Here is a 27,467-nt window from a genome sequence, read left to right as displayed (position 1 = left end):
TTCATTATAGAAAATCTAGATTATGCCATTTTTATGAGTTACTGTAGATAAATAATAATTTGTCATTCACAGATATTTTACTATTGCAGAAAAAGTTGTAACCAGAAACTAGCTGGAAAATCACTTGCTTTTGTTCGTTGTTTTTTCAAAATAACCAAAATTTAAACAAATAAACTTAGATTTGTGTTTCTTCTTTTTAATCTCAGAAACTAGAAGAGCTTCATATTGCACTTGTTTGAAATCTCATACCTTTGAAGGGAAAAAATTATTGCCACAATTCCACAACATTTTGTCTGCGTGTAAGATGTCTTTCAGGATTACAAATCACCAAAGACAAATATAATCATCTATACATGGTATGAGGAAGATGTTTTCTCTCTCCTGATTCCTCTTTACAATTCTACTGGGTTCAAATGGTCAGATGCTACAGAGCCATGAAGAAGCTACAATACTTTTAAAAGAGACATTCATCTGCTCCTTGAGAAGGTTAGTGTTCAATCCCAAGAGACATTTCTCAGATAATAAGAATAAAATGAGTGTCATTTGAGCACCTGTAATCAAATTCTTCTATATTCCCTAAACTCTTGTTAGACCCTGAAATCTTCTTATGGTTTCTTAGGAGAGCATTTTATAGACCTCCATGATCTAGTATTGTAGTTTCCATACCACCCCCGCCCCCTCCCCCCATTTCCTTTCCCCCATCTACTTTCCATCATTGTTGGATAAAGGCTGTCAGGGTGAAAATCCAAGCATCTCAAAGGGATTAAATGTCCTGCCAGCCATGTCTCTCCCCCTATCAATACCCAGTCTTCAGTATAGGAGGAACAAGGCCAAAACACTCTTTAGCCTGGAATGATATGCTTGGTTGATGAATCATATTGTTGAAGGCTTGGTTACTCACAGATAACAATCCAAAGCAGGCAGAGGTGCTGAGAAAATCATGAAGATTAAATTAAGAAAAACATGAGGAAATGTGAATCCATTATGTAATTTTGAACATCTCTCACAGAGCGCAGGTACATACAAGTAAGTTAAAAGCACAGGACAACATTTTTACTGATGTCATTTAATTATCAGAGGGGTAGCCGTGTTAATCTGGATCTGTAAAAGCAGCAAAGAATCCTGTGGCACCTTATAGACTAACAGACGTTTTGGAGCATGAGCTTTCGTGGGTGAATACCCACTTCCTCAGATGCATCTGAGGAAAGATGCATCTGAGGAAGTGGGTATTCACCCACGAAAGCTCATGCTCCAAAACGTCTGTTAGTCTATAAGGTGCCACAGGATTCTTTGCGTCATTTAATTAGTTTGTGCAAAATTCAACAGTGTTAGTTCTCAGGGGCTTGTGCAGACTTTTTCTATAGGTTTGTTTTGTGTGAATTTCCAATGGAGTTGGGCCCGTGCTGCAAACTTAGATCCAAGTTCACATACATATTTGGAAACATGCCTTTCCCTCTCCTCTCCAATGTTGGGACTGTTTGAATTTGGGGCTCTGTTTTTTTTTCCATAATACAAAAAAATTCTACCATCCCTGAACTTCATGGGTGCCTTGATTGGGGATCAGAGTCTTTTTGTTGGTCTTCTCTTACGCTGAATTTTACCCTCAAAGAATATTCATGCCAGTAAATTCATTCACTAGAATATTTCCAGAAAGCCAGAGGCCTGAATACAGTTGTATCAAATTTTAGACATTTGGGAAAATACCGCAATAAAAATGCAGCAAGTGTTTGCTCATTTCTAGTTGTAAGCAGTGGCTGAAAATTAATGGCTATCCCCACACAAGAAGTGCCCATCAGAAAATCTGTGGTGCCAGCCCATGCCACAGTGATTTGAAGAAGTCCAGATGAAGATGGAGCTAATATGGAAAAAGTCGATCGTCTTGGACCCTACTCCAATCTGCCAGCTTCTGGATCCAAAGCCTACTGCCACAGAGAACAAAACACACACTCCCCTTAGATGAAATGAAAAAAAATGTTGAGTTAGAACATATTGAGTTTCTTCTCCACTGCATGGTAGCAGTCTTTTAGGGATATAGCCCATTAGCACCTTTGAATTCAGTGTCCATGGAGTTTTGGAATCCACTCTGCTTCTCTGTGTAGGGAATGGGAAGAATGTCCTGATGTGCTTAATAAAATGGCTTACAAGAAGGCTGGTGTCTTGTGTGCTAAATTCCAGTCAGCTCAAATGGAACATAACATGGAACTCTTTCCTTGAAAAATCATAGTATAGAATAGAAACATTGAACACCATGTGATATTCTTAATAGAAAAATTCTCACTGTGTTGCAATCTTTTTATAATCAGTTTATTTGATTTAATTGTGTTAGGACATATACTGTAACTCAAAAAGAAAAATTCTTATGACAGGAAACTACATTCTAAATGTGCCAGAATACTTCTTGATATTTTTAATAAGGAATTAATAAAGCAATTTTTAAAATCCACGATGAACTTCTATATAAATCAATCGGGAGCGAGAAAAAATTACCAGCAATTAGTTCATTTCCATTAGAATGGGCTCATCAGATTGGCTGCAGAAAATATGAAACCAGCTTCAGGACAAAAGCAAATTGGATGCCTGCAGGGAGGGTCATTGTGCTGGAAAGCAGCAAACCTTTGTTTTTTAAAAGGAAAACATTTTACATTTCTTCTTACTGCTTTGGGCTGACTTTAGTTGGGTTCAATTTGCTGGTTCACTGGATGCTGCAGAATAACTCAAAATAGAGAGGCAAGGCTTAGTGGTGTAATCATTGAAATACCAAGACTCCTTGGCAGCACATGCTCAATCCTTGAATGTCTTCTAATGTTCTATGACATATTGTCATTTTATAATAGTTTCTGAAGAAGAAAATATCATTTCACAATATTGATTTAAATGCAAATATTTATTTTACTCTAATTAAAATCTTGAAGTGTTAGATGTTTAAAGTGCTGAAGTGGGCTCTCAGTTACATTCATGAAAATCTGGCTTATTCTACAGAAGTAAATGGAGTTATTCCAAATTTACACTGGTGTAATGTATTAGAATCTGGCACACCATTTTCACTTCTGTATCACTGATGTTCCACAGAGTAAACAGCAGTACAAGATTAACTACTGCTACTTTTTATACTAGTAAAAGAAAGTTCAGTTGCTGATCAGGAGACTCATCTCTGTAATAGCAGCAAAAAAAGACATGATTTTATGTGGCTACAAAGTAAAAATCTACTCTCCACAACATCCTGTAACATACCTACTTAAACAACCCAATTATCTTTGCATACTGTATTTAAAATATGTGAATTTTATTCATCTTCATGGCAGAAGAGATTATAATCTCAGTACTTATGTGCCTAAGTGAATATCTGGTTTATCATCAGTTTAGTTATTTTACTAGAAGACATTGCAACCCTCTTGTTTTCAATGATAAGCTTTTCAGATAAATCTTAGCATGTTAAAAATGACCCAAGTATTTATTCATAGTAACTACAAACTAATTCTTTCCACTTGGGGCCAGAGCCTTTCCATGTGGTGTGTGTGTGTGTGTGTGTGTTTTAAATATATCCAGTGTAATTAATTTTTATATAAAAAGGGTTCCTTGGTAGTCATCTGAGGCATCTTGTTTTTCTGTGAGCCAAATATGTTTCAGAATGGCATGTTTTAATCTCTAGTTTTTAATGTTTTGCTAAGGAAAATAGGGAATAGATACATCATTAAGGAGTTTTGATGTGACTCAGCCAACAGTATAAATTACCGGGTGGTCTCATATCAGTCCACACCTAGAATGAATATACTGTAGTGCAACACCTTTAAGCTTCTTTGATTGACAGTTTATTAACATTTTGCCACCTGACTGACCTCTAATAAGGTTCTACTCCACTAATCAGAAGTCACGGTGTAACTTCTTCATTTTAGCCATTGTTATCTTATGTACACCACCTCTGTCCCGCTATTTTACTTTTCTCAGTTTATGGAATGTAATTTCTCTTCTCACATTAATCATCCAGAACTTGTATTCAATTTATTTCCCTATTTGGATTTTTACTACCAGATCCATGACATTGCTGTTTATGAAAGTCTTGCAGTATTTTACTTGGATCCATATTTTTCAGTTTCCTGAACACCCTCAGGACTAGGAGAGGGGAGGTAATGATGTTATAGTTTAATAAAGTTGCAACCAAAAAATCACCCAACTTAAGACATTTTAAAAGCTTTTTCAATTATTTTCAGTTCAGCTGAGAAGAAAACTTTTTGATTTTAATAAATATTTTTTAAAACATCCCTCTTTCCTCCCAAAAGAAGCAATTTTCTGGTGTAATTTCTCTATGTATATTAACTATAATAAGTTCTTATGTTGTATTTATGTCAGTTTTCATGCAGAAGGGTGCTGAAACATTTGGGAAATTCTGTGTGTGTATAAATGGATAACTCAGACACCACTGAAATGCAGCTGCTTCTGAAGTGAAATATGGCAGAAATGTTGTGACATCAGAGGAAATGAAGAATAACTCCTCCAGTTAAAACTAGAGGGGGGCGTTTTCAGCCTCACTTCTGCAAACTTAACTCCTGAAAGAAGTCTTTATTCATAAATACTTAAGTGGAACTACTTGGTGTCAAATGAGGTGAGAATTGCACGATATGGCTCTTAATGAGGCAGAAATATCAAATTAACTTTGGACAAATCACTAGCAATAAAACCTACATTCTTCAGAGGGGGGAAGCCATGGGATCTCTTTGAAAAACCAAAAAACCAAAAAACTTCTGTTGGTCAATGTAATGTCTCCTCTTGGACAGATGCAGCATGAATTTTCCAAGGATGACAGCTTTTTTTTAAAAAACAACTAATAGCAAACTTTTTTTATCAGTTTTGTGATGCATAATATATTTTCCTAAAATTGGTGAAACTTTAAAGATACAAATATATTTTGATAACCAGGAGTCAATAAGACAGTGGGAGACATACTAGCAATTCCAAGGAAGTTTGGATAGTAGGAGCTTAGTTATACTAGACTTTGCTATACTTGTATTTTTTCAGGGAATTTTAAAATGGCTAGGATATCACCTCAAAGTGATATGGAGTCTTTGAACCAACCCAAATGTACCCAAATATTCTGTATTTTACTTAGAGTAGATGGCTGAGAAGCTGCTGCCTAAAATAAATAATCAATAGTGCCTCCTTGCTGTTTCCATTTCCCAAGTGACATATCTGATGGCACATTCTTTTCTGCAAAATCTCACATGATAAATGTCTTTGCTGAATTTTCAGCGAAGTAAAAATCTCATTGCAATGCTTTCACCCAAGGGATTATGATGAAAGGAAAATGGCAGTCCCCCCATTCTTATTGGGACTCCTGTTGAAAACTTGGTAACAAAAGAAAGAGAGAGCAAATTATTGTAATAGTGGGTGTTTTTACTTGCCTAATGCTGGTTCTTGGTGGCAGCAAATTTAAAGGTGGATTGTGTTTTCAAAGAATTCAATCCTCCAGATATTTCAAAGAGATTTGTTGTATTAGAAATAAACAACAAATATATTTTGTGCAGAGGCTATTATGGGCCAGACTGGAGTTTTGAAATCCATGGCAGGCTGTAGACTGGAGGCATTCTGCTTGCAGAGAAGACGTGAAAGCATAGGCCTCCAGGAGTTCTGGGAGAGTGCACATAAAAACACCCTCCCCTAATTCCTGTGAAAGGGTGTTAGTGTGTGCTCCCCCACATGCTGCATTCAGTCTGCAAACTGGTTTGGAAGAAAGGTCAGACAATGGTCTGACCCCACGCCAGGGACCCCCACTCCCCCCACCCCCGATTGTCTAGTGACCAATTACCACAACTCTTTATATGTGGGCACCAAATCACCCTCTTACTCCATACAAATGATGATCATCTCGCTGGTTCACTGACACACTATGTCTTATGGAGCACATAGATAGATGACTAGAATACCATTAATACAAATCCTGCTCCTAATCCATATAACAAGGGCATAAGGGATTATAACTCTTCACTAAGGGAAGCACAGCAAACCTCCTACTCCTCTCACCAAATCTGCTAAATAACAGGCAGCAGAACCATTCTGCTTAGTGAACCAGGATAATCCAGACATCAGAAGTAATTGTTGAGCAGGATTTCTTATCTGACTTTGGAGAAGAAATCAACTATGCATGGTAAGAACTCAATGAGAGAGAACACTTTAATCCAGACTGTACAGTAATAATCCACCCCTCCATCCCTGGCAGAGTTTGGCCCCATCAGACAAAATCTGTTTGTAGATGTTTTTCAGTATTCAGTCACATGAAGAGATGGAGCCAAGAACAGTGCAACATTCATACTTTATATTTTCCTCCACGTATTTTGTCCTTTCTCACTAAGCATTTCCTGAAAGTAGTTCTCTAAATTCCACTTCCTAGCCATTACCTATACATAGGTAATACCCTCTTTTGGGAAGCCATCTTTCATAACATCCCTTTTGTCACATTTATTTAAAACAGAAAAATTAAATGTGAATATCATATCCTGCTTACATATTTACCATTCTATAATGCTAACACTGTTGTTACATATATATTAACACCAATTCTTTCTTTTTTTTAATCTTACTAACTCAACTTGCTTGATAATGAAGGTATTTTCCCCTGGGCTTGGGAGGGTTGTTCTTTCTCACAACTCTACAAAGTTGTGTATGTCTTGCAGGTGATTTGAGGTTGGAACTAGCAGCTTCCTTGAAACTGGCACATAACTGGCTTGGTTGATGGTTTCTGTTAGGCTGAGGAGCTAAGTTCTTGTTCAGTTGCATTTTCATGGGAAGTTTATTTTAGACCTCATCTTGATGGATAAAGAGCAATTGATCACAGTAGTAAAAATCAGTAGTTGTTTAGGTGCAACTGATCATGACTTAACTACATTTTTTATGTGCAGACAGAATGAGGTCCAAACCAATAAAATATATAATTGGTGCTTTACAAAGGCCAATTTCACAAAGCTGAAAAGAGTTATGAGCCAAATCAGTGGGGAAAGAGAATTTAAATAGAAAAATATGAATGATAATTGGGAACTCCTTAAGAGTATTTTACTAGATGCTCCAAAGGCTACAGCTGAGAAAGAAAGTTACACGATTAAAACCAACCTGGCGTGCATGCACGCACGCATGCACACGCGCACACACACACACACACATTTCCTTTCCCTTTTCCTTTCCCTCTAAAGCCAGGTTGGTTTTAATCATGTAGCCTTCTTTCTCAGCTGTAGCCTTTAGAGTAACTCTGTGTGTGTGGTGTGTGTGTGTGTGTGTGTATAACAATATGAAAAAGGAGAAGCAATGGATATCAGAGCTAGGAATTATAGAAAATTTATAAGGAAAATAAAAGGACACAAGGAAAATCTATGGTCAGCAGAGTTACGGACAGTAAGGAGGAAGTTTTTCTAAGTATTGTAACAGGGTCAGGCCAGCTGGATACAGGAGAGTGTTAGAAGGCAGATATATTAGTCCCAGATTAAGTAGATCCCTTTTCCCTGGGTAAGGTAACAGGCAGTTCCAGAACAAGCAGGAACTTGCTAGAACCAATTAAGAAACGCAGGCCAATTAGGACACCTGGAGCCAATTAAGAAGAAACTGCTAGAATTAATTAGGACAGGCTGGTTAATCAGGGCACCTGAGTTTAAAAGGGACCTCACTTCAGTTTGTAGCGTGCATTTGAGGGCTGGGAGGAAGAGGCACTAGGAGCTGAGAGAGGGAAGGTGTATTGCTGGAGGATTGAAGAGTACAAGCATTATCAGACACCAGGAGAAAGGGCCTGCGGTGAGGATAAAGAAGGTGTTTGGAGGAGGCCATGGGGAAGTAGCCCAGGGAGTTGTAGCTGCTGCCCAGCTGTTCCAGGAGGCACTATAGACAGCTGTGATCCACAGGGCCCTGGGCTGGAACCTGGAATAGAGGGCAGGCCCGGGTTCCCCCCCCAAAATCTCCTAACTCCTGATCAGACACAGGAGGAATTGACCTGGACTGTAGGTTCTACCAGAGGGGAAGGTCTCTGGACTGTTCCCTGACCCACATGGTGAATCCCTGAGGCAAACAAATCCACCAATAAGCACAGGGCCCACCAAGATAGAGGAGGAACTTTGTCACAACTGGTGTTAGCCGTGGGATTCGGTGTGCACAGCACTGTGGAAGAAGGAGGGTGATTTAAAAAAAAAGGGGGGATGTTATTTTTTTTTCACTGCAATGGATGACATAGTGCAGGCACTGATACATATAAGTACCTCCATGGGGAGCATAAATTTGATGATAGAGGATTCTTCAGTCTAGTAAGCAAGCATTCCAATGGTGGAAGTTGAAGCTAGACAAACTGAGACTAGAAATACGGTGTGAATTTTTAACAGTGAGGGTAGTTAACCAATAGAACAATTTATCAAGGATTGTATCAGAGTATCAGAGGGTAGCCGTGTTAGTCTGGATCTGTAAAAGCAGCAAAGAATCCTGTGGCACCTTATAGACTAACAGACGTTTTGGAGCATGAGCTTTCGTGGGTGAATACCCACTTCCTCAGATGCATGTAATGGAAATATCCAGGGGCAGGTATATATATGTGTGCTAGCAATGGCTTGCCAATTACAGAACCAGTTTCTCCTCTCTTGGTTTTCACACCTCAACTGCTAGAACAGGGCCTCATCCTCCCTGATTGAACTGACCTCGTTATCTCTAGCTTGCTTGCTAGCACACATATATATACCTGCCCTGGATATTTCCATTACATGCATCTGAGGAAGTGGGTATTCACCCACGAAAGCTCATGCTCCAAAACGTCTGTTAGTCTATAAGGTGCCACAGGATTCTTTGCTGCTTTTCAAGGATTGTAGTGGATTCTCCATCTCTTATAATTTTTTTAATCAAGATTGGGTTGTTTTTTTTAAAAGCTATGCCCTAATTTAAACAGGTATTAATTCAGGGAAGTCCTGTGGCCTGGGTTATGTAGAAGATCATACTAGATGATCACCACGGTCCTTTCTGATCTATGAATCTTTCATTCATATTACTAATCTGTCATGAATTTTAAAATTTGAAAGTTGTTTGTCAGTCATTTTGCACAGTTTCACAGTATACTGATCCATTGTTTCTCCAGATTCTTGATTACACTTGTTGAACAGATGTCTTTTTGTATGTCATTTTTTGTGAGCTGAAAATGCTTTTGGAACATTTCTAAGATTTTACTTGGGTCCTCCAAAACTGCTGCTGTCATTGGGAGGCTACTCATCCCATATTAAACTGAACAGTCCTCCTTTTGAGGGGTTGGCCATCCTGTACTGGGGAAAAAACAGATGTGGTTTTTTTCTGGTATTGGATGGGAGATGCCACTCTACCCCCTTTGGATCTTAAACATAGCATCCCTGAGGCAGCATGACCTCACATACACAGTGCATATGAGGCAGGCCCATGTCATTCCCCAAAGGCCTGGAATGTCTGGTATTCCAGAAACATGAGAGTTGCCACCTTAGCTGCTGATATATCCAGATGCTGTTGGAGCACGTATACCTATTGGAGTTAATAGTATGGACTATCTTATTTTATTTTCCTTTTTATCCAGCCCTATTGCTATTATGTAGTTTTCCCATTGTGATCTAAAGAATATCCAGTTGCTAAACACATCTCCTTTCACGTCCATATGTTCATGGACAGGAATCTTGTATGCCTCCAGGATTCTTGAGAGAGATAATAAGACAATAGGTATAATAAGAGATAATACCATTTACTCGACCAATTTCTGTTGGTAGAAGGTCAAAGTTTTTGTGCTACACAGAGCTCTTTGTTTTCTATCTGATGTTTTGTTGTATTTTATTGATTGATTGCAATATTCTTAGGTTTTGATGTCACGTAGCTACAAGAGTCAACTCACTTCTGATACCATTTTTAGTGTTCAAGAATTAGCGAGAGAGCACTAAGGCACTCCAACATTCAGACATCATTCCTTCCTCCACATACACTATCCTCTCTCATTAAGCACTTCCTGAAAGTAAAGTCTTCCAAGTATTTATATGTACTGAGGGATGTGACCACTGTTATACTAATTGGCTTCTTTAAAAAAAAAAAAAAAAAACTTTATTCAGGTGCTTTGCAAACAGGTGGATTTTAGAAGCATTAGTAAGTATGGATGAATATACTTAAGGAAAAAAAATAAGAATTACATTGCAGAATAGCTTTAGTTTATAAATTCCTATCCTTCCCAACTGCTAGTTTTTCAAGAAGTATTTAACTTGAAAATATTAAAAAAAAAAGCTAGTAACTTTATTACTAATTAACTAAAATATAAACGTTATTTCAAATGTCTTTCATTCCGCCACATAGTCAAGGTCTGCCCAGCCTCAGGCAGGTTGCAGAGCTCATGCATTTGAATGATGGTGGTATATAATGTGCTGTGGGACCGTGGCGTGTACATGTAAAAATGCGAAAAGAAGAACATTTTGTAATTAAGCATGTGGGGAAAAATCTCTAACTATTTTTTTTTCAAATTGAAAAGGTAGCAAATATGGGTGGGTGGGAGCAGCCTTTTAATTGTGTTCAGTTCTTATGCTGAAACTCACCTGGTGAATTTTTCTGTGTGCGCGCGCGTGTGTGTTTGTTCCATTTACTGTGCCTTATTATTGTGGTGTTTTCTGTTTTGTAAACAGGAATTTTATTTTTCCAAGTGTTGCTCTAGGGCTAGATTGTGACTAAACAAGAAAAATCTTTCCTCTGACCCCTTGCATCTCTGTATAGATGCTAATCACAGTGAAAAGCTTCATGAGCACAGGAAGACTGCTTGAGGCTACTACTGACAGGAGTGCTAACCTTCCTTTAGCTGGAAAGACAGGACCAGTACAGATGGCTAGCACTGGCAAAGGTGCATGCGCTACAGTCCTTTAAAGGATGTAGTAGGTGCCACTGTGGAGGCAATTCTAGAGGCACTGGTGCTGAGACCTGTACAATGAGTGAAATCCTGACTCCAGTAACATTAGTGGGAATTTTGCCATTGACTTCAATGAGGGTAGGATTTCACCCAATACTGCTGGTTGCGCCTGCTAGGGTGGTGCACCTCTGTACATACCTATCCCTACCGCAGATTGTAGCTTTACAGCCACTGCCACACTCTAGCCTGTAATCACAGACCATCACAAGCCTAAATGTGCTACACACTAATAACACTTGTTAGAATGCCCACTAAATTTCCCCTATATAGTCAGACTCCTGTTGTATGGTGTCATTACATAAATAATCCCTAGAAGTCTGTTTTCACTTACAGACCTGTAGCAGAAGGCTAAATGTGAGAGGCCCAGTAGCGTTCAATTTTAGACTATTTTTTCTGTCTACATTATAACAGACTAAATATTGAGGGTAATTTGGGGGCTACAAGGGTTCAACCAAAAACATTCTTTGCAATAAATTATTTCCCTTTTTTCACTTATAGAGACTCGGAGAGTATTTTTTTAATTCCTATGTGTCTGCTCCTGCATCAGTTTCCCATATGTTAGAGGCATCTCAGGGTTTATCAGTCAGCCTAGGTCAATTGAGATTTGCTATGTTTGTTTTCATAATAGCTGTGTGTACTATATACTTCTTGAACTGGAAATCACACAATGCTTCTTATTTGCCTTCAATCATTTGCAGATGCAGAATGGTCAGATCATTTCCCTTTAAATTGACCTAAGGGATTAAAGGAATTCAAAGGAATTTCCAACTAACTAGTGCCTCTGGTTTCCCTGACTTCACTTCTTGAGCCTTCAGGGTCATACTCTCTAGTAACTTAATCTGACTCTCCCTCCATCTGATTTGTTCACTTCCTTTCCTTAGCTTGCCTTCAGAGCAGTAACTAAATAACCAGGCTCAACTCTTGTGTTTTTAGTCTTTTCAATTTTTTAAGTAAATATTTGTGTGCATTTAGTGCTAGTGAAAGGTGCTGGACGGATAGCCCTGAGACACTCTGTTAACATAACTGGTTTAGTACAGGGAGCTAAACCATGACCTGAGGAGAGAACATTAAATGAGACCGCTAGCAAAATACAGTATTGCTCAGTGTGAGCAATAGAATCAGACCCTCAGAAATTTATTGTCCAAATCCAACAGGAAGATGGGGCAGAGTCTACTTCCAAGCACAGATGTAAAATGGCAGTCGGGCACCCATTACAATTTGAATAGCCAGGATGGGCAGGGATGGTGACCCTAGACTCTGTTTGCCAAAAGCTGGGAATGGATGACGGGATAGATCACTTGATGATAATCTGTTCTGTTCATTCCCTCTGGGGCACCTGGCATTGGCCACTGTCAGAAGACAGGATACTAGGCTAGATGGACCTTTGGTCTGACCCAGTATGCTGTTCTTATGATATAAAAAAACAGTAAAGTGTCCAGTTGAATATTAAATCTGCACTCTGTTTTAACAATCTGAGACAGATGCTAATGAGGAAGGATGTGGTTTGAAGAATTCTTCTCCTCCATAAGTGCATCTCTCTCTTTCTCCCTCTCTTCTGGTATCACTTGGGTTAGTTTCACTCAGTTTCTCTTCATCCAGATGCTGATCTTGGCCTTGCAGTTGTAGGGCTTGATCTGGTCTTGTTCCCAGTGACTTTATTAGCCATTGCAGTTTTTTTCTTTTTTGAGGCTGCCATCATGTTCTCCAGAATCTTAACTTACATTTTAAAAAGTGAAGAGTGCTAGTTGAAAATTGTAAGATAGTGAGGACATCATTCACAATCTGTTCTGAATGACACTTCATTTTGGTCCTGTGAGTGGATGGCAGCTGGTTACCATCATTTATTTTATTCCCTTAATTTGACCTGTGAAACAAACAAACCAGAAAGAAGGAACAGAACCTGAGGGACTTTTGATCCCTACCAAGAAAAGCCAAACTCCTAGAGCCAAACAGAACTGACTAAGTGGGGGATCCAAGCCCAAAAAGCCCAACAGAAGACCGTTTAGGAGTCAAGTTTGAGTACTTCAGCAGAGCTCATAAGTCCCAACAAGAAGGAATCAAACCCAAGATGCTTGGCAGATCCCACAGCAGTATCCAAACCCCATTGAAGGGGAGCTAAGCCTAAGAACCAGCAGAGGATTTTGGTAGTTGTGAGGTTACTTGATTGTGACAATCAGTCCTGCCTCGGCTTGTTATCGCTGGAAAGTAAGAAGGGGGAAATGAAATTGCAAAGCCTGCACAGCAGTCTTTAAGTTTCAATTTCCTGTTTACTTACAATTTCCCGGTAATTGTGTCCTGTCCTTCATTTGTTGCTGCTGGGAGGAAATGAGGGGAGAAATTATCTAAGTAATTATCTGAGTTTAATGAAAACTTTACTGGAAAAAAAGTGGAAAAAAGGCATCTCTTGCCTTTCCACACATCCACCTTCTCCAGCCATGAAACTGCAAGTTAGGGCTATTACATCATTGCATCAAACTCAAATGCCTGAATTACCCTGAGGGCATGAGACAGCTTCTTGTAGCTTATGGAAGTCTATATTTCCAGTTTAACCCTTTCAAGAATGTTCCATACTTTCAAGGTTTTTCAGCCCAAAATATGCTCATTCTTGATGTTGATTTTATTTGGAATTTCTCACACTCTAAACTTTCAAAAGGCTTAATTGCCAGAGCCCTTACTCTGCCATGCAGGGAGAAAGGCCATTGTTACTCCCTTGTTCAGTCCTACTCAAATTGTGACTTCAGCTCAAGGTGGAAGTGCAAAAGCATACTCCCCTGATGCTACCTTCTGTGAGAAGCAGGAGGAGCATTTGCCTGGTAGTCATAGAAGGAGGAATAGGATGCATCATAAAAAGAGTTGAATTAATTTACTCTCTTCCTCCTCAGAGCAAGAGGGAGAGGAACGGCAGGGAAAACTGAAACTAAGCTAGAACCCATTCTCTGTTCTGGGGATTGTGCAGCTGTGCACCGGCTTTACTTGGAGCAGATTGGAAATTTACAATCTAAGCTAAAGGATTTTCTTTTCCCTTTCATGTAGTTCTTGATAAAATAGATAACTTTAACAGTAATAATAAAAAAAAATTCCAACACTGAAGGTTCAGTGCCATTCACAATCATAGATTCATCGGCGAGACATAATACCTAGTCTATCCTCCTGCCGATGAAAGATTGTTCTCTATACCTGTGGTCTCCAAAGTGGGGGTGCATGGCAGGAGGAGTGCTTTCCCGCCCCCTTTGTCTTCAGTTCAGGCAGGAGTCTGAGCAGCTTTTTTTTTCTTTGGCAAAAATGTTAGAGCCTGCGTGACAGGGGGTGCATGCTCAAAATTTTTTACTGGTAGGGGTGCGTGATCGAAAAAGTGTGGAGACCACTGCTCTTATACCATATTCTACTCTTTTCTTTAAAATGACTCAACAGGTGGTGGTATTTTTCATGGGTTCCTCTGGGAGACTATTCAATGGCCTTAAACCTCAGTGTTAGAAATGTTTTTCTGATATTCAACTTACATTTATTTTGGCTTTTTTCCATTGTATTACTCATAATTATACCCTCTTGGACCAAGCTGTTCGCCAAATGTTCATTCCACAGACTTCTGTGCAAATCCTCTCATAGATTAAGCCCTCTCCCAGTGAGCCATTTGTTTTTCTTTCTGGATCTTTTCAGGAAGATCTCCAAGAATCACTGATGGGTTTTCATAGATTCGTAGATTCCATGGCCAGAAGGGATCATCTAGTCTAACACAGAGCATATAACTTCCCCAATTCCTTTTGAACTAGAGCATATCTTTAAAAATCCAATTTTAATTAAAAAATTGCCAGTGAGAGAGACTCCACTAGGACCCATGGTAAATTGTTCCAATGGTTAATTACTCTCACTGCTCTCCTCCCAGACAGGGATCCAGAGGGATGAGACCCCCGGACCACTGGCACTGGAAGAAGAAGAAATGATGGCTTTTGTGTATGGTTCTGATAAATGCACTGGCCTATTTTGTCACCACTGTTCCATTGCAAGTTCATAGCCAGTTTGCAGTTTACTATCACTCTTCACTGTTTGGTCTTTTTCAGCATTAGTACTTTGTAAATGTCCCTCTCCTGCTGAATATCCATGTTTCAGTTTATTTTCCCCATGACACATTAGCTTGCATTTTTCCAGGTTGAATCTCATTTTGCTACTTCCTGCCCATACACTGAACCCTCTGGTCTCTTTGTTTTATTATTAAACAAATCTGTTCATGGGTGCTATGAAAGGAGAGATTGTGCATGTGCAGGCTTATTTTTATTGAATCACAGTGAACACTGCACCTTGAGGGGAGGGCTTTATTACATTTAACTACTTAGCCAGGATTTATTAAAATAAACAGCATAGGAGTCAAGATGGATAAGACTTTCCAGTGGGAATTATTCTGTAAAATAGTGCTCAGAATATTTGTGGATTCTTGGGTTATCAACTTGCGGTTAATATGATTTGTGCTTTTAGTTTTTTCTCAGTTTAGGTTCATGTCACTGTCAAAACGCAATTACAGTTTGTGAACTCACTCAGAGATTTACCATGTGACCTCATGTTTAACACCCAATGGATCCTTTCTTCCAAAAAGTTGATATTGAGGCTTTTTGTATTTGTCCTTGATCAGGCCCTTTCTTTCTTTTGCATGATCTATATGATGTCTAAGCTCCAACAATAATACCAACATCTAGAATGCTGTTATTTCCTAGAGCTGGAGTGAACAGCAAAGTCAAATCCAACCATCTAACTTCCCTCTTCCAAATGCTTTTGGAGTACCCTGATTGCGAGTCTCAAGGAGGTCAGAGTAGTGATCTGGTGGTCCCTTCTGACCTTCCTAGGCATTTCTCTTGGCCTCCAACCTCCAGGAGCGCCAGAACCTGTGGGGTGGTGCAGGAGGGAGAGGGCACTGATACTGGAACTGTGGCCCTGCTCCTCCACTCCCCACCCCAACCCGGCTGGAAGATGGAGGTGGGCTGTGGTAAGAGCTGCCTAGGGAGTGTGGGGTTGCTGTGAGGAGCTCTGGATCTCCACCTGCTCTGGGCTGGCATGGCCCTCCCACCTTAAAAGTGGGGAGACATGGCCACCCAGGACCTCCTGGTTCCAGCACCTCTGTGTCAGGCCACTGGTCCCCCTAGAAGAAAACAAGAGAAAAATTGTGGGCCGGGGGAGGGGGGAGTTTAGAGTCTCAGAGCATGTGGAGTGTTCATTTCCATGAGGGATGAGGAGGGTAAGAGCTCTGGCATTTGAGGGACGTTTTCTTAGGGGTCACTACTTAAGATGATGTACCTTCACACTATTGTACCAATGCACCAACCATTGTTTTTAACTTGCCTTTGAAGACAATATCCCAGATATTTTGAAGCATTTCACTTCTAGCTCCACAAAGCACTATGCAGCAGTTCCATGTAGTCTCTGTAGAAACCATCCTTAATAACCACCTGAACTTATGTTTCTTTTTTTTTTTACTCATTTGTTATAGCCTCTAAAAGTGGCAGAGCCAGCGGAAGTGCGATAGGAAGATAAGAGCTGCCGTACTGGGACAGAGCATGGTCCATCTTGCCCAGTATCCTCTCTCTGACAGTGACCTGTACCAGAGCCTCAGAGGCAGTATACAGAACAAGTCAGTTATGGAGTGTTCCACCCTTGTCTGCCAATTCTGGCAGTCAGGGCTTTAGGGTCACTCCACATATGGGGTTTCATCTCTGATCATCTTGACTAATAGCCATTGATGAACATATCCTCAATGAAATTATTGCATTCTTTTTAAACTCAATTATACTCTTGACTATCACAACATCCCATGACAATGACTTCCACAGGTTAGTTGTGGATGTGAAAAAGTACTTCCTCTTATTTGTATTAAACCTCCTATCTATTAATTTCATCGTGGCCCCTGATTTTTGTATTGTGTGAAACAGTAAATAACACTTCCCCCACGCACACCATTCATGATTTTTTAGACCTCTATTATATCCTCCCTTAGTCATCCCTTTTCTAAAATGAACAGTCCTAATTTTTAGTCTCTCTTCACATGGAAGCCAGTTGATTCTCTTGAATATCTTTGTTGCCCTTCTCTGAGCCTTTTCTAGTTTCGCTATATCCTTTTTGAGATGGGAAGACTAAAATTGGACACAATATTCAAGGTAGGGGCACACCATGGATTTATATTGGCATGATATTTTCTGTCTTATGTGTCTCAACACAATAAAGACAAACAATAATATAAAAATAAATAAGTTTCTGCTGGACCACTTACACTCTGTGTACAAACAGTGAAATATGATGACAAATTTTGGAGAAACAAGTAAAATACATTATAAAATAGATTGGGAAAATTAGCATAACATGTTAAGCTTATGTAACTGCAAACAAAGAGAGATTTTTCAGCCCAGTCTTTAATGGGAGAAAGTTCATGGAAGGTTGTTTTTCATAAAATATTATTTTTGAGTCACAGAAAAGAGTGCCAGCACAAAATATGCAATGAATATCAAAAGAGGCAACAGCAGCACTGCTTGGAAGTTAATAGGAGTAAGGAGTTTACAATGTTGAGCATAATCAATTAATGCAATAAAGAGAAATTAAGTTACTAGCTGAATTTTTCAGAGGTGCTAAACACTCATAATTCCCTATGACTTCAGGAAGAACTGTTGATTCTCAGCAGTCATGAAAATCAGCCCTGATATGAAAACAGTATGGTACAAAGGATAGCAAACTGCGTATCTGAATCAACAATAAAAAAAATTAACATCAAGGAGAGCAAGACTGGACCCTGAGTTTCTTGTGAGGGTTAACAGGGTCTGCTTTCTGTTTTGATAGTATTTATTTTTTCTGGAACTATGCCTTATTCAACAAGTCTTCATTTGTGTCCTGCCGAACTCCAGAGAGAAATTCCATTTTTAAGCATATTAGAGATTATATAAAAGCAGCAAAGAGTCCTGTGGCACCTTATAGACTCACAGACATTTTCGTCGGATGCATGAGAGATTATGCAATGTGGAGGGAGATAGAGGAAACTGGATTTCTTTACTGAAAATGTGTCTTGCTATCAGATCAGATTACTCAACATTGTTTAAGAAAATCCCAGAGAATCAGCCCCATATTTTTGTCAGTTTTTTGTATCCAAAACCTATCTCAAGTTTGGACCAGTTACATCAGAGATGGGCAAACTATGGCTCGTGGGCTGCATCTGGCCCTTCAAACATTTTAATCCAGCCCTCAAGATCCAGCTGGGGCTTGCCCCACTCTGCAGATGCCAGGGCTCCATGCGGCTCCTGGAAGCAGTGGCATGTCCCCTGCTCTGCCTCCTATGCATAGGAGCAGCTAGGGGGCTCTGGCAACCAGGGCCATGGGAGCTGCAGGGGCAGTGCCTGTGGATTGGGCAGTGCGCAGAGCCGCCTGGTTGTGCCTCCACATAGGCACCAATAGTAAAAGGTTCTACAGCCACATAAATAAGAAGAAAACAAAGAAAGAAGAAGTGGGGCCGCTATACACTGAGGATGGAATGGAGGTTAAGGATAACCTAGGCATGGCCCAATATCTAAATAAGTACTTTGCCTCAGTTTTTAATAAGACTAGTGAGGAGTTTAGTGATGATGGAGGGATGATAAACGGGAATGTGGATATGGAGGTGGATATTACCGCAACTGAGGTAGAGGCCAGACTTGAACAGCTTAATGGGACAAAATCGGAGGGCCCGGACAATCTCCATCCGAGGATATTAAAGGAACTGGCGCGTGAAATTGCAAGCCCGTTAGCGAGAATTTTTAAGCAATCAATAAACTCGGGGGTTGTGCCGTACGACTGGAGGATTGCTAACGTAGTTCCTATTTTTAAGAAAGGGAATAAAAGTGATCCGGGTAATTATAGGCCTGTTAGCTTGATGTCTGTAGTATGTAAGGTCTTGGAAAAAATTTTAAGGGAGAAAGTAGTTAAGGACATAGAGGTCAATGGTAATTGGGACGAATTGCAACATGGATTTACTAAAGGTAGATCATGCCAAACCAATCTGATCTCCTTCTTTGAGAAGGTGACGGATTACTTAGATAAAGGAAATGCAGTAGATCTAATTTACCTCGATTTCAGTAAGGTGTTTGACACAGTTCCACATGGGGAACTGTTAGTTAAATTGGAAAAGATGGGGATGAATATGAAAGTTGTAAGGTGGATAAGGAACTGGTTAAAGGGGAGACTCCAGCGGGTCGTATTGAAGGGTGAACTGTCAGGCTGGAAGGAGGTCACAAGTGGAGTCCCTCAAGGATCAGTTTTGGGACCGATCTTATTTAACCTTTTTATTACTGACCTTGGCACAAAGAGCGGGAATGTGCTAATAACGTTTGCGGATGACACAAAGCTAGGGGGTATTGCTAACACGGAGAAGGACAGGGATACTATTCAGGAAGATCTGGACCACCTTGTAAACTGGAGTATTAGTAATAGGATGAAATACAATAGTGAAAAGTGCAAGGTCATGCACTTAGGGATTAATAATAAGAATTTTAGATATACGTTGGGGACGCATCAGTTGGAAGCGACAGAGGAGGAGAAGGACCTTGGGGTATTGGTTGATAGCAGGATGACTATGAGCCGCCAATGTGATACAGCTGTTAAAAAAGCAAATGCAATTTTAGGATGCATCAGGCGAGGTATTTCCAGCAAGGATAAGGAGGTGTTAGTACCGTTATATAAGGCGCTGGTGAGACCCCATCTGGAATATTGTGTGCAGTTCTGGTGTCCCATGTTCAAGAAGGATGAATTCAAACTGGAACAAGTCCAGAGACGGGCTACTAAGATGATCCGAGGAATGGAAAACCTGCCTTATGAAAGGAGACTCAAAGAGCTTGGCTTGTTTAGCCTGGCCAAAAGAAGGCTGCGGGGGGATATGCTTGCTCTATATAAATATATCAGGGGGATTAACGTTAGGGAGGGGGAGGAATTATTTAAGTTTAGTACTAATGTAGGCACGAGGACGAATGGGTACAAACTGGATATTAGGAAGTTTAGACTTGAAATTAGACAAAGGTTTCTAACCATTAGGGGAGTGAAGTTCTGGAACAGCCTTCCGAGGGAAGTAGTGGGGGCAAAAGACTTATCTGGCTTTAAGACTAAGCTTGATAAGTATATGGAGGGGATGTTATGATAGGATAGTTTAATTTGGGCAATTGATCTTGGATTATCACCAGATAAGTCTGCTCAATGGTCTGCGGGGAGATGTTGGATGGGATGGGAACTGAGTTACTGCAGAGAATTCCTTCTTGGGTGCTGGCTGGGGAGTCTTGCCCACATGCTCAGGGTTTAGCTGATCGCCATATTTGGGGTCAGGAAGGAATTTTCCTCCAGGGCGGATTGGCAGGGGCCCTGGAGGTTTTTCGCCTTCCTCTGCAGCGTGGGGCATGGGTCGCTTGCTGGTGGATTCTCTGCAGCTTGAGGTCTTCAAACCAGTTTTGAGGATTTCAATAACTCAGTCCTGGGTTAGGGGTTGTTATAAAAGAGGATGGGTAGGGTTCTGTGGCCTGCCTTGTGCAGGAGGTCAGACTAGATGATCATATTGGTCCCTTCTGACCTATGAGTCTATGAGCTGGAGAGAGGACATGCTGCTGCTTCTGGAAGCTGCTTGAGGTAAGTGCTGCCCGGAGCCTGTACCCCTGACCCCCTCCTGTGCCCCAACACCCTGCTCCAGCCCTATCTAGAACCTGCACCCCCAGTCAAAGCCCTCATCCCCTCCCACAATCCAACCCCCAATTTTGTGAGCATTTATGGGCCACCATACAATTTTCATACCCCAGATGTGGCCCTTGGGCCAAAAAGTTTGCTCACCCCTGAGTTAGATTATAATACAAAGTTAAAAAAAAGTGCTTTGCCTTATATATAGAAAGGGTGCAGTAGGCAATAATTTTAATCTCCATTATAACAGTGTAAGGTTAAAGGAACTCCTGTTTTTCTGGATTCAGACTGGCATAACTGCTATCAGAGTCCAGGCCCAGGATTTTTTTCATAGCCCAAGATGAAAGTATTAAGAGTATGTGAGAGTTTTCTGCAATATACAGTGCCTTTTAAATTTGAAATGTAGTTTTGTATGTATACATAGGGCTAGAGCTGGGTGAATAATGGATTTTCTGGTGGATTAAGTGTGTTAAAATATTGTTGTGCTTAAACAAAACATTTAATTTCCACAACACTGAATTTTTTTTTATTTAGACATTTATTTTTATTTTTTTTATTTTTAAACTTTTTTCAATAAAATTAAAGGAAATTTTAAAACAAAATTCATGTCAAACCAAAAAAATTGGAATGAAACATTTTTGGGAGTTTGCATATAAGTGTTCCCTTTGATGGCCAAATATGCATTTTTGCTGAAAAAAATTTTTAACCAAAACTTTTTGCCCACCTCTACATGGGACAACTTTATAGAAACAATAGCAAACAAATAAATAAAATCTTGACTTCAAAGAAGTGCAGACAAAATAATTTTTTGCCACCACGGTGGTGGTGCAGTGAGGTTTAAATGGGCCTATTGCATGGATATGAAAAATTAAAAGTCACAATGGTATTACATCAAAATTGGAGTGCAAGCAAACTAAAATCAAAATCTGTATTAGGGATATCAAGCTCCACCATCAGGTTTTGCCTGCCTGCTCAAAGAGCTTACTCTTGATAAAGGAAAGAAAAAGAAAAACAAAAGTCGGGAGGGCAGGAAGTAAGGTTTGCACACAACTCACATTCCATGTCACTAAACAGCTGCTCTAGGCTTTGTCTCATATTTTAACTCTATTCTTCTTTATTGAGAAATAAAAGAATGAAATGAGAAATCCATGCTGGTATTAAAGGAGGTGTAGGGTATATGTATGGAGCAACTTACAATTCTGACAATCAGCTTGCTGTAATGCCATTTAAATGTAACCACCACTAGTGAAAGGAAACAGGAATTATGGTATTCTCTTGTGTGGCTTTCCCCTTCCCCCTACACACTTGTGCTCATTACAGCTCTTTCTTTAAACTGCTGGCTAGACAGCTGGCAGTGCCTCAGAGGAGCACTGACTATGGGAGCATATAAATTACTGTTGCATTTTACAGCCAAGATAAACTCAAACTGCAGGGTTATAGCCTGTACTGACATAGAAAAAAAGAGAACCTAACAGTCCTTCAGAAAGTCAGGGAAAGAGAATAAAAGAAAATGTATTTCAGTGAATCCAACAGTCATGAAAGTGGGGAGGGAGATCCCAATCACCCAAACCAAAATCCACCACTTACATGAAATTTGACCCTTCTGCAGGTTCCCTTCTGAAGTGTTATATTAGACAACTACATAGTATTAAGATTATTTATATCTGTGCTTTTTATTTATTTATTTATTTATTTATTTATTAGTAGATTTAGGCTTCCCTGTACTATTCTATCCCTTGGGACTGCCAAAGTTGGCAATACATATTAATGATTATTTTATCATTTTAAACTTCATGAGGTCTTTATTTGATGTATAATTGATTTAATGTTTTAATTTTAAAACTTGCAGTACAGATACTTTATTGCTGAATATTATACAATCTACCACATGACTATCTGGATAAAAGGTGTTTGTGTTTTTTTGTAGCTACTTCCCTTTCCTTTCACTCATCCATTCTATACCCACTTCTGTTGTAGTGTCTACATGAAATCAGTCAACCATGGCGAGTTAGTATTTGGAGACTATTGATGTTAAAAATAAATAAATAGGTTAGCACTACAGAGTTATGTTCACAGCATACACAAAGAGAAGCTAGATAAAAATATAAGAACTCTTGCTGGAATGTTGCAATGTAACACTGCTTTATTTCTTAGAATAACACACAAAGCCACACCCCCACCCCAAGTTTTAAAATTAAAACATTAAATCTATTATACATCAAATAAAGACCTAATGAAGTTTAAAGCACACAGAGCGAGAAACAGGCTGGCTGCTCCCTAAGAAAGCGAAGCACAACTCACCCCACCTTTAAACTGGCACGTACCAGGCTGATTATGCTGCCATGCTTTGCTACGGACTAGAGTCTCCTACCCAGTCTGCAAGCGGACCAGGAAATCCCTCCACCCTTGAAATAATAGTTTGCATTTCCAAAACAGTTCTCCATACATCACCGACAGGTACATCAGTAGCTACCTATGACACTTCATGTTCTTATCTCAATTACCCTCATCTTCTTCTCCTTCCCCATTTTCCCTCCTTCTTGGGATTTATGCAAAGCCTGTTGAGATCCTAACTCAATATAAACAGTAAAAAGTGTGGCAATATCTCTAATGGAGAAATAAATCTGCAAACATCTTCAGTGTAAATAGTTTCTTGTATGGGTAAGGTCAAACCCTTTGGCCCATTATTTGCAGAAAATGCAAGTGATGTATTTAGAATACACTGGACTTTGAGATAGTCCTCAGAGCTTGTAAACTTCTAGGGCTCAAATATACTTAATTGATTAGCTATTGCCTTTTTATAGGAAAAACAATGTATGGTTTCTTATTTGGGTTGTTGCATTTAATTCAGCATTCAATCAATTAGTATTGTGTGGATTTTCCTTTGTTTATGGTACAGAACACAAGATATTTTAATTAAAGTATGGTTCTTTACTGTAGCCAGCAATGTCAGATATACTATATTAAGATATTTTTATGCCCATAACTCCATTACTTCTTCTCCTCATATCATAACCAATTTTCCTTGAGAGGTGTGCATAGTTGGTGAAACAATAAGAATCTGAGAAAATATGCTGCAACCTGGTTCATTCCCTCAGGAAACAGTACTTGAGTGGCAAAAGCCCCACAAAATAGGAATTGGACTTACTTTCAGAAAACCAAGGATTTAAGCAGTGTGTGGTATCTATTACTGCTGTGCTGCAAGGAAACATAAAGAGTAAGGCTTTATCATTCAGCCTGAAACCTTGGAACCTCTGGGAGTGCACATTCTAAATCAAGACTCAGAACATTTTCACAGAAAAACTGCAAATTGAAAATAAGGACTGTCCTATGCAGACAAAGATGTAGGAGAAGAGCAAATCTGAAAAGAATAAAGCATACCCAGATCTACCTTGTGCCTTTTCTAAATGAGAACCATATTAATTTATGGTGACTTTATTTGAGATGGAAAGGACAGCTTGCTTGCTTTATTTAATTTATTTATTTATTAAAGCAACTATCTGCATATTGCTTTAATGTAACATCGATACACTGGTATATGCTTCAGTATCATTACAGTGAGCATAGTGTCCTGACAAATGGAAGTGAAGCAAAACATTTTGCACAATCTCTCATCATTGCAACACACTTTTAATAATTGAATTGCATATTGTAATAAAATATTACAGAAATGAGGGTGAAGGTGGTTTATGGTTTAGTCTGAAAAACCAAAAGGAGGCTCGTTCAGATCAAAGTCCCAATATTTCCAAACTTGAGAGGTGGCATTAGGCTAAACTCAGAAGCTTTTCTTATCTTTAAAAATGCAAAGATCCCTGCACCTGGTCGTGATGTTTAGATCTTCAGTGGGGACAAAGAAAAATAAGTGCTGCGCAGACAAGTAAAAGGGCAAGGGGCTTGTTCCTGCAAGCTGCAGAACGCAGGGTCTTCAGCAGAAGCTAAGTGTGCTCAGCACCTTGCAAGATCAGCCCCATGTTTTTTCCCCTTCAATAAGGATTTCCAGCTTCCACTACAATATTAAATTATCAGAAGTGGTTCCAACACCAAACTGAGTTTGAAACAAGATCCAAATATTAGTAGTAAAACACGCCCTGCAATCTATTCCATAGCTTTTGACCACAACACTGCGGGCTTTTGTTTCAGAGTCTGGTTGTAGGTTTTCCCCTTGAACCCTTCTAGAGTTGTCAGTCTGCCAAGATGAGCCTGGGGAGCTCCAGACTAGGTGAGTGCACTTTGAAAAAGTTCTGTCTTTGCAACTTAGCTTTTACTTTTGACATCTCCTTTAGATTGAACATTTCTGAATTTCTGCCTTGCAGCCAGAGGTGTTACGTTTTCACAGAGGAAGGTGTATATTTAGTTGGTTATTTGGGTTAGAGCTGCAGGACTCTCAAAGAACATGTTTTGCCTTATAGTGTGGTGTGTTGGTTCTGCCCTCCTCAGTCACATCTAGGGAGGGTGCCCTATAATACTTTGGAACTAATATACAGCAGACTCAAGTATAATGACTTTTCAGTAACTGAAGTGGCATTATTTGATCCTAATTCTATATCTGTTCATACCCATAGCAGAAAGGGCTCGGTTGTGCAACTGAAACTAAAACTGATGTTTGTGAGAATTACACTTGATTGGGACCTACTCCCAGTGAGTGTGGGGTCAGGCCCATCTTTTGCCTAAATGTACCACTTATGCTAACAATAGTTTAGTTTCACCTGTATTATCAATTTCAGGAGTTCTAGTGTACATGGGACACAATCCCAACGATATATATAAAATGATGGGGTCTAAATTAACTGTTACCACTCAAGAAAGATCTTGGAGTCATTGTGGAGAGTTCTCTGAAAACATCCTCTCAGTGTGCAGCGGCTGTCAAAAAAAGCGAACAGAATGTTGGGAATCATTAAGAAAGGGATAGATAAGACAGAAAATATCATATTGCCTCGAATACTGCGTGCAGATGTGGTCACTCCATCTCAAAAAAAGATATATTGGAATTGGAAAAGGTTCAGAAAAGGGCAGCAAAAATGGAACAGCTTCCGTCTGAGGAGAGATTAATAAAATTGGGACTTTTCAGTTTCGAAAAAGATGACTAAGGGGAGATATGAGAGGTTTATAAAATCATGACTGGGTGGGAGAAAGTAAAAAAGGAAGTGTTATTTACTCCTTCTTATAATACAAGAAGCAGGGTCGGTTTTAAAACAAAAGAAAGTATTTCTTCACACAACATACAGTCAACCTGTGGAACTCCTTGCCAGAGGATGTTGTGAAGGCCAAGGCTATAACAGGGTTCAAAAAAGAACTAGATAAATTCATGGAGGATAGGTCCATCAATGGCTATTAGCTGGGATAAGCAGGGATAGTGTTCCCTAGCCTCTGCTTGCCAGAAGCTGGGAATGGGTGGCAGGGGATGGATCACTTGGTGTTTATCTGCTCAGTTCATTCTCTTTGGGGCACCTGGCATTGGCCATTGTTGGAAGACAGAATACTGGGCTAGATGGACCTTTGGTCTGACCCAGTATGGCCTTTCTTATGGGCTACTAGCATTTTAAGCATCATGTCAAATAAGACATGAACTCATTGGCATGGTTCTTAAAATTCCAGCAGTTTGTCTATACTAGGCCTGCCAAAGGTATGTGTACATGGAAAAAAACAAAATCCACACAGCAATGAGTCTCAAACCTAGGTCTACAAACTGGGACTCAAGCTATACCACTAAAAATAGCCACATAGACATTCCGGCTTGGACTCTGAAGCTCCAATTGGGGTGGGGGGGAGGAGGAGTTTCAGAGCTTGAGCACCAGTCTAAGCTGAAATATCTACACAGCTATTTTTACTACCAGATCAGGAGCCACTTGAGGACAAATCTTTACACCCAAGTTCTGCCGCTTGTTGCTACACTTTTTTTTGAGGAGGGGGGCTGGGTGCAGGGAGTTTCCCCCATGCAGACATACCCCAACATAGCTAACAGTAGTGGTGCTATACCTGTGTCAGACATGGTAGAAAATTTTTGCAATGTTTCCTTGGTAAAAGTTCTGCAGGAGTGTCCCCAAATTTCTGTATATTATAACAACACAGAAAATGGTTTTAAAATCTTTGCATACATTCTCCTCTTGATGTGCATGTAGTGTTAATGGTAACTATCGTATATGTTTTAAAGGAGGAGGAGTGAAGAAAGAATGAAGGCGTTGGAGTTGTCTATACTGACTGCAGTTTTTATCTGTCATGTTCACATCTGTATAGAAATAATGCTCTATCTCTGGAGTGTTCTCTCTGAGTCCAGCACACCTCTAAAATTTTCTAAAGCTGTCATTGATGTGCTGTGTTGCCAGCATGTGACTGGGCATAAAAACTACCTAAATACTGTAATCTATTCTCAATCCACAATAACAGAGCTCATGTGCTTGCTTTCTGTCATGAATCATGATGTTTACAAGTACAGGTAAAGTCAGATTCATAACACTAAACTGAAGCAAATAAGAGTAACTTTCCTTTATCTTCTAAGGGCATGTCTACACTACAGGCACTACCGTGGCACAGTTGCCGTGCCATAGCTATGCCACTGTAGAGCCATGGTGTAAATGCTTCCTTCACTAATGGCAGAGGTTTTTCTGTCAATATAAGTAATCCACCTCCCCGAGCAATGGGAACTAGATTGACAGAAGAAATCTTCCCTTGACCTAATTGTGTCTACAGAGGAAGTTAGATTGGCTTAACTACAGCACTCAGAGTGTACCTTTTTTATACCCCATGACCAGTGTAGCTAGGTTGAACTAAATTTTAAATGTAGATCACAGCTAGGGAACTATGTGCTTGTAGTTCTATGGATGTGAACTCTCATCCTTCCAATCAAATGGAAATGTAGATTGAAAAATCTAATTTCTATTTGTTTTTTTAAACCATATCTGAT

This window comes from Gopherus flavomarginatus, chromosome 3, assembly GCF_025201925.1.
Source record: "Gopherus flavomarginatus isolate rGopFla2 chromosome 3, rGopFla2.mat.asm, whole genome shotgun sequence".
Taxonomy (NCBI): Eukaryota; Metazoa; Chordata; order Testudines; family Testudinidae; genus Gopherus; species Gopherus flavomarginatus.
Note: the sequence above shows the minus strand (reverse complement) of the source record.